The sequence below is a fragment of the Giraffa tippelskirchi genome, chromosome 9 (assembly GCF_054371585.1).
Source record: "Giraffa tippelskirchi isolate mGirTip1 chromosome 9, T2T-mGirTip1v1.2.pri, whole genome shotgun sequence".
Taxonomy (NCBI): domain Eukaryota; kingdom Metazoa; phylum Chordata; class Mammalia; order Artiodactyla; family Giraffidae; genus Giraffa; species Giraffa tippelskirchi.
In genome coordinates this window covers 154,622,011-154,635,926 of record NC_137283.1, presented here as the reverse complement: position 1 = coordinate 154,635,926, position 13,916 = coordinate 154,622,011, and the positions used below count along the sequence as shown (strand labels likewise).

The 13,916-nt window shown below is 44.4% G+C and overlaps 1 protein-coding gene across 9 annotated transcripts in view; it reads right to left on the bottom strand.

Moving 5' to 3' along the window:
• The window catches only part of TIAM2 (TIAM Rac1 associated GEF 2), a 230,158-nt gene that overhangs the window by 138,039 nt on the left and 78,203 nt on the right, over nucleotides 1-13,916 (bottom strand). For all 9 annotated transcript variants that reach the window (XM_081529173.1, XM_081529179.1, XM_081529192.1 and 6 more), the window contains exon 2: nucleotides 3,914-4,007. The gene's annotated coding sequence lies outside the window, so the exon portion shown is untranslated. The remainder of the gene's footprint in view (nucleotides 1-3,913; nucleotides 4,008-13,916) is intronic.

The following is a 13,916-nucleotide window of genomic DNA, read 5'->3' as shown; positions in this document are numbered from 1 at the left end:
AAGCCCAAGAACTGAGCTCAAGGAAGGCAAGGGAGAATCTGCTGCCGAAAGAAAGGACCTAAAATAAAGCAAAAGAAAGGTATCTGAATGCAGAAGGCAATTTTTACTGTCCAGAGGAGGGATCAGTCACAATGGGGCTGTTTGAAACGTATGAATGAAGCAGGACTGGGTGCTACATTCTTAAGAAACAGAAACCATTTGTCAGCAAATGAAATGCGTACAAGTATCCTTCAGCACACACACACAAATGCTCTGTTCTATTTTTCTTAAAATAAGCAGCTCTAGGAGCTTCCCTGGCCATCCACTGGTTAAGACTTTGCTTCCAACTCAGAGGGCATGGGTTCGATCTCCGGTTGGGGTACTAAGATGCCATGTGTCGCAAGAAGTGGCCGAAAAACAAGAAACTCTACAGAAACATCTTCTATTTTTCCATTATGGATACAGAAGTAGATCACCCTTTTTCACTTTCCTCCCAATTCTACTAGACATAAAACTACTTAAGTCAATGAAAAATTGCAGTTGACATTCAGTGTCATGAGACTGTGCACAGCGGTGAGGACTGTGGCCATCTGGCCCATGACAACCCATCCCAAAGGGCCAGCTCATCACTGCCACCTGGGAATGCAGAAGCCTGGGGATGTGCCAGCTGAAACTCCTTTTCAAGAAACATTGAAAATGTTGCTTTCATGTAAATTTTTCCACTTTTTACAGGTAGGCAACTAACTTACATAACCTGAAAATACTTGTCAGGGACATATTTTGCAGGCCCACCAGAGCTTATGCACAGCCCAGAACCAGCCAGAAGCCCCCCACTTTGCAACCTTGGATGTAAATGATAAACCACAAAGAGGACAATTTCAAATAAGCAGCAGTCCCGACTCCCTGACTTGGGAAGGCTAAATCCTAGGTCTCGAGGGGCATCCGTCTGCACAACCAACTTGCCTGGGACACCAGAGGCACAGGTCTGATTCAGGAGAGGAGGGGCCAAGTATGCAGAAGGGATATCATGGGCCTCCCTGGTGGCTCAATGGTTAAGAATTTGCCTGCCAATGCAGGAGACACGGGTTTGATCCCTGGTCCAGGAAGATCCCACAAGCCACAGGGCAACTGAGCCCACGCACCACAACTATTGAGCCTGTGCTTTAGAGCCCAGGAGCCGCAACTACTGAGCCCATGTGCTACAACTACTGAAGCCCATGCGCAGCAACAAGAGAAGCCACCGCAATCAGAAGCCCATGCACTGCAACTGGAGAAAAGCCCTTGCAGCAACAAAGACCCATAGCACAGCCAAAAGTAGATAAATGCAAATACTTTTTAAAATTAAAATCTGTATCATAAAATTTTCTTTAAAAAAAGAAAGAAGAAGGAGCATCATAAAAGACCATGCAGGCCATGGCATCCACCTTCCTGGTGAGTGGAGGAATTCTTTCTATGGAACTCTAGATCTGCAGCCAACCAGCCTCCAGACACCACATCTGCTCGGAAGTTCATTACCACTCACCCCTCCCATTTCCCATAGCTCTGAAGAAAGTCCTTCCTTACATGAAACCCACAGTGGCTTCCCTCGGCTGCTGCTCTTCACTGGTCCTAGTGCTTCCTTAGAAGCTGATCAAGAGCACACATTTCCCTGCTCCTTTTACATGTCAAGGATGGGTAGCATGGTTCCTACTAAGCTTACTACTTTGACACTAAATATTCTTCTCTATTATAAGCAACAGGACACTATTCCCAGACATTCCAAACTATGCTCACTCTCCTCTGAGTGTCAACAGGCTTCTAAAACCTCAGGTCTGGAAAGCAAGGATGAAGGAAATGAGGGATTAGGCAGCCTTGTTCCAGGAGCATTACCCATATTTTTAATATTTTATATTTGATTCTCATAGCAAATCTTCTTTGATTTGTATTATCCTCACTGCTTGGCAGATGAAGAAACTGAGTCAAGTAATTTGCTGAAGGTCACAAACTGGTACAACCAAAAAACCCAAACCAAGTCTGTCTGATACCAAAGGAACAACAGCATTGCTATACTTATGGGAAATAGCTTATCTACCATGTTTTCTCATTAATACAACTTACTAAAACGATCACTGTAAGCAAGTCTCTTGATCTCAGGAATGAATTGCTGATCTCATCCACATAATGCAAGAACAAATTCTCAAAGTTGCGTCACCACTTGACAAATGATATTCAATTACATTATTTTTAAAATCTAGTTAATGTACTTCATAAATAGAAGTCCAAGCATAAACTAAATAAAAGAGAAATTCATATAATATGTGTATGAACATACTTAATCACCATCACTCCATGAGAAAAATGCTTTTCTTACTCCTGTCTTACAGAAGAAACTGACCCAGGAAAGGTCAAAGGCAGGATTCCAAAACTCAGGCAGTGTGACTCCCCAAAAATCTAAACTTTAGGCTTTTCAAACGGTGTCTTTGAGTCCTGGCTTTTGAACTTCGTGGAAACATAAGTGAAACACCTCTGCGAAGCTAAGTGGATATTCCTTCTGAACATTCTAATGTAGATGACACAAAGGCCAGTCAATACAAAGGTTACCAACTACTATTGAAATGTGTACCTTTAACGTCTGCTATATTTGTAAATAAACCCAGAAATGTTAGAAAACTTCCTGCTTACAGGGAACATAGTGTAAAACATGATAATTCTGTGAAGGAACATTTCACATTTTTAAAACAGTAAGAAGCAAACTGAATCTTCAAAATCTCCTGCAGAGCACAAATTTCTCACCACGTGACACTGACAGCTTACACAATGAGCTTCCTTTAATTTGTCATGTGTTTGGTCAGACAGTGCCTGTGGTGCATCGGACACCGTCCCGGCAGTGGGGTCAGGGGAGAACAACAGACGCCAGTACCAGTCTCTCAGGACTTCTGCTCCAGTCACCGTGGGCTGGACAACGTGCTGATAAATTAGTGCAGGAAGCAGAAAACTTCAGGGAGGGACAAGCACTTTGCAGAGAATTAAAGCAGAGTGACGTCTGTTGGTGGAATGTAAGTCGGTGCAGCCACTATAGAAAACAGTATGAAGATTCCTTAAAAAACTAAAAACAGAGCTACCATATAATCCAGCAATCCCCCTTATGGGGCATACATTTATCTGGAAAAGGTGAAAACTCTAATTCAAAAAGATACACGCACCAACTAGTAAGATGCACCAGTCCGAACGAAAACAGCCTCAACACCAGAGGTGAAACCTGACCATTCCTCAGTGGTTTCCTAGTGACCAAGTCCCCTGAGCTGTCCTGACCTTACAACTTCGACTAGAAATGATATTCTCTAGTCTGTTCTCAGGGCTTCCTAGGTGGCCCTAGTGGTAAAGAACCCGCCTGCTAATGCAGGAGAGGTAAGAGACACGGGTTTGATGCCTCAGTTGGGAAGATCTCCTGAGGAGGGCATGACAACCCACTCAGTAGTCTTGCCTGGAGAATCCCATGGACAGAGGAGTCTGGCAAGATACAGCCTATTGCATTGCAAAGAGTCGGACACGACTGAGGCGATGTAGCACGCACAATCTGTTCTTCAGCAGGAGGTCCTAGTTGGTTTGGAGTTCAAGTATACGCTTATTAGTATTAGACATTCAAAGAAGAGGAAATGAACACTTCCCAGGCTCCAGCTTCTCTAGCTAAGCTCCCAGCAAAGATGAACATACGCTTTTCCACAGAGACAGGATCAGCCAGCACATCAAATTAAGGGGCATTTGTAAAAAGCCACGCAGATTTGGTGCCGGCTGCCTGCAAGAACCTTGGCCACCAGCCCCTAAAGGAATCCACACTGCCTTTCCCCGCTCAGGTCTACACACAAAGAGCAGTTAATAGAGCGACATGGGAAACAGGCGCACAAACACCACCAGACCTTACTGCCCCTGAGATGCACAAGGGCCTCGAACTTACCCCCAGAGGAAGTGTAGACCACACTTCACATCATCATTCATTCATCTGGGATTAGCTGGCTGAAGAGCTGTCTTTGTAATTCAGGCACAGAACCCTGGCAAGATAAAACAAACAAAAAGATAGGTGGTGAGAAACAAGTTTTCAAAAATCAGAGTTTTGTACCTAAAGCTCAATTTCTCAGCATTCTGCCCTATCTTGGGCTTCACACAAAAAGGGAGCATATCTGAGAAAAAAAAAAAAAAACAAGTATTAAGTGTGTGTGCTCCGTTGCTTGAGTTGTGTCCAACTCTTTGTGACCCTATGTCCTGTAGCCTGCCAGGCTTCTCTGTCCATGAGATTCTCTCGGCAAGAATACTGGAGTGGGTTGCCATGCCCTCCTCCAGGGGATCTTCCCAACCCAGGGATCGAACCCACATCTTCTGCATTTCAGGCAGATTCTTTACCACTGAGCCACTGGAGAAGCCCCAGCTATTACGTGGTTAACTATAAAGGAAGTGTGAGGGTCTTCCCACATTCTAATTGGAGAAGCAGCTATACTGCTTCATCCTATAACTATCAAGCCAAACCATTTTATAGACAGATATATGGAGGGAGGGAAAAAGTGGGGAAGGAAGGAGGGAGGAAGAGAAATGAGAGGAGGTGGTTGGATGGATGGTTAAACAGACAGGCCGGGCCGCTACTCCACATGCCAGGACTAGAGCGGTAACGGAGAGTGAAAGTCTCCGCTCTCACTGAGCTTTATTCGGATGGGAGGAAGAGTCAAACAGGCAAATAAACAAGCAAAAATATCCCAGGGTAACATCTGCAATGCAGAGACACAAAACAGGATGATGAGCCTGTGACTGACAAGTGTCTAATGTAAACTGGAAGACCAAGAAATGGCCCTTCAAGATGGCAACAAAGTTGAGACCTGAATGCTGTTTCTCAGTTAGTGAAATGATCCCCCAGACAGAGGGACCAGCCAAGACCCCAAGAAGAACGAGGTGTCAAGAACAATTATCATGGACTGTGGGCAGAAGCTGCATGCAAGGGCATGGAGTCAAAGTTTTGTTACTTATTCAGCAGGTGGATTCCGGGTCCTCTCATATAATGGAAATAATATTTTCTTCCTATGTTTGATAGGCTGCACAGTGACATTAGAACTCATGGCCCTGTTGGTCAACATACCAAAAAGTACCTCTCTTTTCTTTCACCATTTAAAATGTTATACAGACGGCTTTCAGAGAATGAGACTTTTTTTTTTAATGACCTATAGTTGATATACAACATTGTGTTAGTTTCAGGTGGAGACTTGTCTTTTTACAAAACATTATTTCACCCCTGCTATATACACAAGACACTATCTTACGGTAATAATTGTATACCACGGCTCACAGTTCATAATTCTTGATAAAGAATGCAGACTTTGGAGCCAAAGGGTCAGAGTTCAACCCCTAACTTCCCCAAGATCACCTGAGCGACATTATTAAAGTTGTCTGAGCCTCTGGTTTCTTCAACCATAAAATGGAAATGATATCTACTTTGCAGGGTTATTCTACATACACACACAGAAAATACTTAATAAAGTGGTTGAAAAATGTGTAATACTCAAAGTGGTGATACTTTCATTGTAACCAGTAACTATTGAGAAAGGTGTGGTTATCAATGATTCATGCTGCAGAAATACACCTGTATAACCGGGCACAGTGGAGATAACGATTTCCTTTTAGAGATCATAGAACAGCCTTTGGTGGACCTTTAAAAACCAGCCCAACTCCCTTCTCTAAAGAGGAGAATTTAAAGCTTGAAGAAGTAGACTAATTTGCTCAAGGTGACATCATTGGTTCAGAGAAAAATCTTAGAAACCTAAATAAAAGATAGATTTGGTCTAGAGTGCCTACCTTATAAGATAAATCCTAAAGAGACATAAACTTCAAATTCTCTTTGTAATTAATCCAGCATGGACAAGAAAATATTTTTAGGTAGAATGGAAAATTAAACAAGTTTTGACAGACTCCATCTAAATACATTATACTGATAATTTTTAAAGGCCAAGAATTATCATACCTTACTGATGGCCTGATACTGATGGTTATTTCCTAACCAGGAAACTATAAAATATAACACCTTAATTTTTTTTCAATGATAACAACAGATAGTGAGTCTCAAGCACCTACTATGTGACAGAAGTCTCCAAACAGTCTGAATACTTTGCCATTTCATGAGTGTGATAGTCTTTTATTGCCCACACCTTTGTATACATTGTGTCCTGCTGGGAATCTCTCCCTGGAGAACTCTGAATTACCCCTCAAGATCGAGCTTAAGTAGAAGAGCTTAAGGCTCTTCCACGGAGCCTTCCCTGATCTACCTTTCTCCCACCAAGACCACCCCCCACTTCACCTCACTGCTCTAATATAGACAACACATTGCAATCATTTCTTTTTTCATTTGCCTGTCTTCTGGAGTAGATGTTGATTGCTTTGAAAGAAAAGGGCCTGTCTTTTGTTTTCCTGCTCTAAAGCACAGTGCCTTACACATGGGAGCTTAATAATGCAAAACAACTGGATCAGTGCAAGAATTGCCACATTATGCTAAGACCACATGATTTAATTTCAGACTAGCGTTCTTTTCCATTCCATCGCCATGACTTAAATTACAAATAAAGAGTTTACAGCTTGACTATTGTGACAGTTAACTGTAAGGGTCAGCTCAACTAGGCTATGGTGCCCAGATGTCTGTTCAAATATCAGTCTAGTGTTGCTGTAAAGGTCATTTTTTAGGTGGAATCAACATTGAAATCAGCAGACTTTGAGTAAAGCAGATTATCCTCCATAAGGTGGGAGGGCCTCAGCCAATCAGTTGAAGGTGTTAAAGCAAAACCAGGGGTTTCCTGAAGAAGGAATTTTGCCTCCAGACTGCAACATGAAAACCCTGCCTGGGTTTCCCGGCTCCTGTCATACTGAACTTTGGACTCATGGCTGCAACATCAATTTTTGCCTGAAATTTCAGACAGTTGGCCTGCCCTGTGGATTTCAGACTTGCCAACTCTCCCAATCAGGGGAACAATTCCTTAAAATTGACAGAGAGGTGTGTGTGTGTATATATATATATTTATGGATGTGAGGGTTGAACTATAAAGGAAGCTGAGCACCAAAGAACTGATGTTTTTGAACTGTGGGGTTTGATAAGACTCTTGAGATTCCCTTGGACTGCAAGGAGATCCAACCAGTCAATCCTAAAGGAAATCAGTCCTGAGTGTTCATTGGAAGGACTGATGTTGAAGCTGAAACTCCAATACTTTGGCTACCTGATGCAAAGAACTGACTCATTTGAAAAGACCCTGATGCTGGGAAACATTGAAGGCGGGAGGAGAAAGGGACGACAGAGGATGAGATGGTTGGATGGCATCATTGACTCGATGGACATGAGTTTGGGTAAACTCTGGGAGTTGGTGATGGACAGGGAGGCCTGGCGTGCTTCAGTCCATGGGGTCACAAAGAGTCGGACACGATTGAGCAACTGAACTGAACTAACACACATACACATATATAGATTTTATATATATAGAGAGAGAGAGAGAGAAAGAGAGAGAGAAAGAGAGAGAGAGAGAGAGAGAGAGAGATGGGGTGTTTCATCAGAGCAGCAGCAGACTCAAAAACCACACTGCAAATTTTAGCATCCACTGGTGGTGTCAGCATGAGAATCGTTAATGTTGTCACCATAATAACAGTATTCATCACTTAGAGAAGGACACACTGAAACCAAATTCTACAGGCCTGCACCAATCACAGTAAGACAACCAGAGAGATTAAAGTGCTGCAAATAAAGCAGCCCTTCTCCCAGAGTCAAAACCCTGAGACCAGGGTCTGTGATCTGGTAACATCCGGACAGACTGAGGAACAGAAGTACAGAATTTCAAATCTCTTGATCAGATTTTTCACTCCTAAAGAGACACAGGTTTGATCCCTGTGTCAGGAAGATCACCCGGAGCAGGAAATGGCAACCTGCTTCAATATTCTTGCCTGAAAAATCCCTTGGACAGAGGAGCCTGGCGGTCTCTAGTCCATGGGGCCGCAAAGAATTGGACACGACTGAGCGACTAAACACACACACAGTAAATGAAGCCTGTTGGTTTTGTTTCTCTGAATATCCTGATTGATATAATTACTAATCATTTTGGATTGAAATGACTTAAGGCGGGATAATAAGATGTTTGAGTTTAGAGTACATTAGTTTAAACTCTGTTCACTTTGCAGATGAAGAAAGAGAGGCCTGGAAAGGATAAATCAGCCCTGTCATGCAGAGCATGGGAAGGAACTTGGACAAGAGCTCAGATCTCCAAAAAACCACCTCAGTTCTGGTCCCAGAACAGATGACACTGGTTTTGGCACAGTGACAAATCAGCGGTCGCCAAAGCGCTCTTCCTTCGACCCCAGGGTCCCCCGCCTGACCTTTTCCACTTTCTGTACGAATTATGGGGCCACACAAATAGTTCACTTTCATCTAGCTGGGTGGACCTCAATCACCTTCAATAAATGGATAAGCTCTCAACAGCGTAGACTGGATTCAGCGGCCAGTGAGTGTCATGTTTTCAGATGAGTCAACAATGGGACAGGTATTGCAATCTCCTGCAACTCCAGAAAGGTCTGAGAGGTGCTATGTGTAAAGTCTGTGCGATTCTAGGCACTGCTGGATAGATTACACCTACCATAAAACTCTAGTGATTCTATATTATTAGTTATACAGAATATGCTTGTTACTGATGACCACACGTGGGCAGCCTGTGAGGACAGAACTGTCCATCACAGATTCACTCACGCTCTTTCAGCATGAAATCCTGCCATCCTAGAGCCCCTGAGCTGCCTGCTTGCCACCATGACATCATTTTAATTTAACATGAATATGGCTTACACTTCTCTCTCGAGTTTTATGATGAAAAGCTGGGCCCATGCCTTCCCTAAAAGCTGAATGTAGTTGAACCTCCAGCTATATCAGTTTTAAAAAAGGGGGGGGCACATCTAAAGAATGGCTAAAGCATTCATCAATCTAGAGCATCAGTCAAGCCCTGGCCTGAGTGCACAGTGCCCAGTGTTTATAAAACTTTCACTGCTGGGCCAACCAGGTCAAGGAGAAAGTGCTGGGGAAGAGAGAGATAAATGACTACTTCACCATGCCCTGAAATTAGGCTGCCTGCTGCCCAACTCAGTAAGAAGAGTGCATTTCCTGCTGAGAAATTTCCTTTATATATTTATATTTATACTTATATATTTATAATTTATATTTGGAGAAGGAAATGGCAACCCACTCCAGTATTCTTGCCTGGAGAATCCTGTGGACAGAGGAGCCTGGTGGGCTGCTGTCCATGGGGTCGCACAGAGTCGGACACAACTGAAGCGACTTAGCATGCACACATGCACATTTATATTTATTATATATATAATTTTATTCATTTATTTATGTTTGGCTGCTCTGGGTCTTCGTGGCTGCACGAGCTCTCTCTCTAGTTGCAGCGATCGGGGGCTACTCTCTTGCTGCAATGCGTGGGCTTCTCATTGTGGTGGTTTCTCTTGCTGTGGAGCGTGGGCTCAACAGTTGTGGCACACGGGCTTAGTTGCTCCACAGCACGTGGGATTTTTCCAGGCTACTGATCAAACCTGTGGCCCTGCATTGGCAGGCGGATTCTTAACCACTAGACCACCAGGGAAGTGCCCCGCTGAAAAATTTCTCTCCAAAACTCACGCCTTCTTCAAATTAAATCCCCTTTGTAACCACCACCTCTCTGACTACAAGCACGCCTGCAAGTTTCTGGGTTTCCTTTAGCCTTGCTATCTATCAGCAAGGCAGCTTATCGAATCCATCTCGGCCTGGTGTTTGTGCTAAAACAATACAGCACGTGGGAGGTTTTCTAGGAGGCAGAAAGGGCCCTGGAGTGAAGGGAACTCCTGTCTCCGTGAACTCCTCGTGTGACCCAGGTCTGTACCTGGCCGGGCCTACCAGCATCTCCGTCCACAGGGGAATTATTTCTGACCTGTGTCTCTTGGGCCCGCAGAGACTTCAGAGCCATAATGAACAAACCCCTCTGTGACTCCCACTCCGAGGCGGGAGGAGGGGTGTGCTGGAGGCCCTCATTAAATGACAGTTTTCACCAGTTTCTCACACGGACACCAACACTGTTCCCACACAGAGAACTCATGGAATCGAATGCCACCCTTAACAAAAGAAGCGGGTACCGCCGCCCAAGAGACAATAATGTGTTAGAGAATCCATCCTCCTGATAAAGGGATGACTGATTACAATGAAAATAGGAAGTTTCAGTCTGTCTTCCTCAAATGGCAGACTTCTGTACCCACGGAGCACACTGTTTACACTTACCACGAACCAAGTCACCGCAAGTCCCTTGTTATTTATAAAACAGCTCATGTGAAACACCAAAAACAAACAAACAAAACCAAAAAACAGCTGGAAGAACGACAAGGCATATCCCTCTGGGGTCACTGTAATCCCCAGGGTGGTGAGCCTGTCGGCCAGTCTGGCCCCTGGTTAGAGGAAGTGTTCCCCGGGATTCCCACAAAGTTCATATTTCCAGGGACAAAATTCAAGGATGCAAAAGTTGGCACATTGTACCTTGAATGCCTACGTGCAGGACCTTCATTAAGTTAATTCAATTTGGGAAGTATCTGATGAACATCACTTGCGTTTGAGGTACCACACCAAGTGTTGGGAGTGCCATGGTGATCAAAAGCCTGTGGATAGTCTCACCAGCCTGTGAACAAATAGGCCATCAGCCACCCATCAGTGTGGAGACGATTACAGTCCAGAGGGGCAGATGCTATGGAAGCCCACAGGGGTGGCTCACGAGAAGACACTACCAAGTATCTCGGCCCACTCCTTGCTAAGGCAACAGAAACTGATTTAGCATCCGTGTCTCAGAGCCACCACTGGATTTTGGCTTCTAGACGAAGAGATGACCCTCATCCGGTTGCCTGACGGTCACGAGGAGAGTGACTTTCTTCAAGAGATAACTGCAAGGTAACAGGTCCTGAAAGTGAAAGTTGGTCAGTTGTGTGCAACTCTTTGTGACCCCATGGACTGTCCATGGAATTCTCCAGGCCAGAATACTGGAGTGGATAGTCTTTCCCTTCTCTAGGGGATCTTCCCAACCCAGGGATTGAACCCAGGTCTCCTGCACTGCAGGCGGATTCTTTACCAACTGAGCTATCAGGGAAGCCCTAATCACTTCCAAAACCATGGAATCTGTGCATCACAAATTACATTCGGCATCAGGGCGGGCTCGCACCCAATTTATGACACAATCCTAGGTGTCTGCGGAAAACTGAGACAAGTCAGGCAATCCCCTCGTACAAAAGGAACTTAACACAGTGTGGAGCAGAGGCCATCTGGATGATTGTGGCTGGACAGACTGTAGCTGACAAAGAACTCATTCACCTTCAGTAACAGTTAAGTCCCAACAGCCGCAAAGTGTGATTCAGGGTGCCATGAATGAACCAAAGATGAATCAGACCCAGCACCACTCATCCAAGGGCCTCGAGTTAGTAGGGCAGGAAAGACAGCACCTCATACGTTATATAAAGAGGCAGGATAACTTGGCCATCTGGGATGGGAGCAAGACGACACTGGGAAGAATGCCAGAAACTTCCCTGCCTTTAAAAAGTTAAAGAAAAATCACTGAACAAAACCAAAATCCAATAAATCTATCCAAAATGGGCATTCTCAGCAGCAACACCATTCAGATCTGCAAGTCAAACTAGAGGAAGATAGAGTTTGAGTCCAGCTTAAAAGGAGAAGAAAACAAGCACAACTAAAACAAAACCAAAAAAAAAAAATCAAAAACATTAATCTCTACAACAGAACAAACTACAGATCTTTAAAAAGAAAAAAAAGTTTGGAGGTTGCAGAGCCTCTGTTTGCAAAGATAACGGCAGACCCTGCATCCCCAGATGAGAGCAGGTGGGTGGGGATCAAGGAAGACCACCCAGGGGTGACACCCCCCGCCCCAGAGCATCGCCAGACACCACTGGGGAACAGCTCAGATGAGAAGGACATGATGCCAGGCTATGTAGAGCAAGACAGCCTTGCCCATGGACCTGGCCTTGAAGGACTGTCTGACTTGGACATGGAACCAGGGAGGCCCTGCACTGTCATAAGGGGGACAGCACAGATGAAGGACAGAGAGACCAGGAGGCCGGAGGCACAAGACACAGAGAAGCATCAAGTGTGATGAAGCATAGCATGGAGTGAAGGTGGACAAAGAAGCAGGTGAGCATGGAGCTCCTCCAAGTCCCGGCTGCCACCTGCCCTTTGGTCATGAGACAGCAGCAGACGTCACAAGCCAGCAACCCACCGGCACTAGCCCAGCACCATCCACCAGTATGCAATGAGCAGTAACTGTAGCACATGATGATGAAAATTCACAGGGAAATCCTACAGTGTTTGTCAAATGCAAGAGAGTTCCTTCACAAGAAGCTGCAGCACGTGGGGAGGAGTCAAGAGCAAGCCCCTCCGTAATCCCTGACTTGGGGACATTTATCAGCCTCTCCATACCTGAGCCCCCTCCATGCAAGATGGAGGTGATGATACCCACCTCCTGGGAGTATTACAAAAGCAAAATGAGAAAGTGTGTCTTTCAGTTACCTGACACAGGGCTTAGTCCAAGTCAATAAATGTTAAATACTAGACGTTAATTCTTCTTGTCCCAGTTTCTAGGAAACAGAAAGAAATGTAGACTCGTCCAAGGGAGCAGCGTGAATAAAAAAAAACTTTGAATTATTTTTACCAAGTGCAAGGCTAACGAGATGACTCAGTAATACCAAGGCCAGGCCTCAATGTCCGTTACTAACAAATACTGTAAAACATTTAAAAAGAAGTGTCTCTCCAGGAACTGAGTTAAGTGGGTAAATTAAAAATCAAAAGGAAAATGTCAATTAAGAAACTGGCACAATGTAACTTGGCGATTATTGTGTTTCAGTATCAACGGTAATATACTGAAATTATTTTCATAATATTCTAAAATCAAGAGTAAATAATTAGGGCACGGAGGCCTTCTCCAGCCCCAGACCAGCAAGGCAGCCTCTGAACAGGCAGGTAACTGCAGGTCTGTCTCTGAGTTTAGCACAAGACTGAGCCCTGTAGAGCTTCTCTTCTTTAGAAGTAATTACCTATCACTGTGAAAGGGGCTCAGCACACATTAGGAGTTTGCAGAATAATCAACTTCTGGTCCTTCGGGCCCAATGTACAATAAACTATGGGGATCGTTGAGAAATGAGCATAAATTATGGCCAATTTATTAAATGTGAATTCTGTGTATCCAAAATAAAAAGGATTTGGGGAAAGGATATGAATTTCAAATTCTCAGCAGGTGGATGTGACTGAGAGCGTAGCTATGCTGTTCTCCTAATTTTACTATTCTTATGGTCAACCATCCAGCATCAAGCTCCACCTTCTCTCCCGGGACAGAATCAGAGTCCAATTAGCATCAAATTACAGTTACCGGCTCTAAACTATCTGTACCTCCCTAAACAACTATAATCACAGAATTTCCTTAGACCTAAGGTACTGCAGACATTTAATTTTAATTACTTCGGCATGGAATCAGCAACATTATTTCCCACAGGTATTTTATTACCTGTTCTTTCATGAGGATGAACAACCAAAATGTCAATTAGAAGAGGCCTATACGTGGGGAGGGTTGGGCGGAGGATGGTGACATATACATTTACGGATTTTCACCATGTGAAACACATTTACAGGGACACAGTCTAGGAATATAATTTGAATCACAATTTCAGGGCCCATAATGAATGTTCCATTCCCCTTCTGCCTCTTAGACCACCCACAGGAACGCCACTGCCCAGGCCTCAGACCTCAACCCAACTACTATGAATAACTCCTTCCAAGACTTCCCTGGTGATCCAGTGGCTAAGAATCTGCCTGCCAACGCAGGGGACACAGGTTCAATCCCTGGTCCGGGAAGATCCCACAGGACTCAGGGCAACTAAGCCCTTGC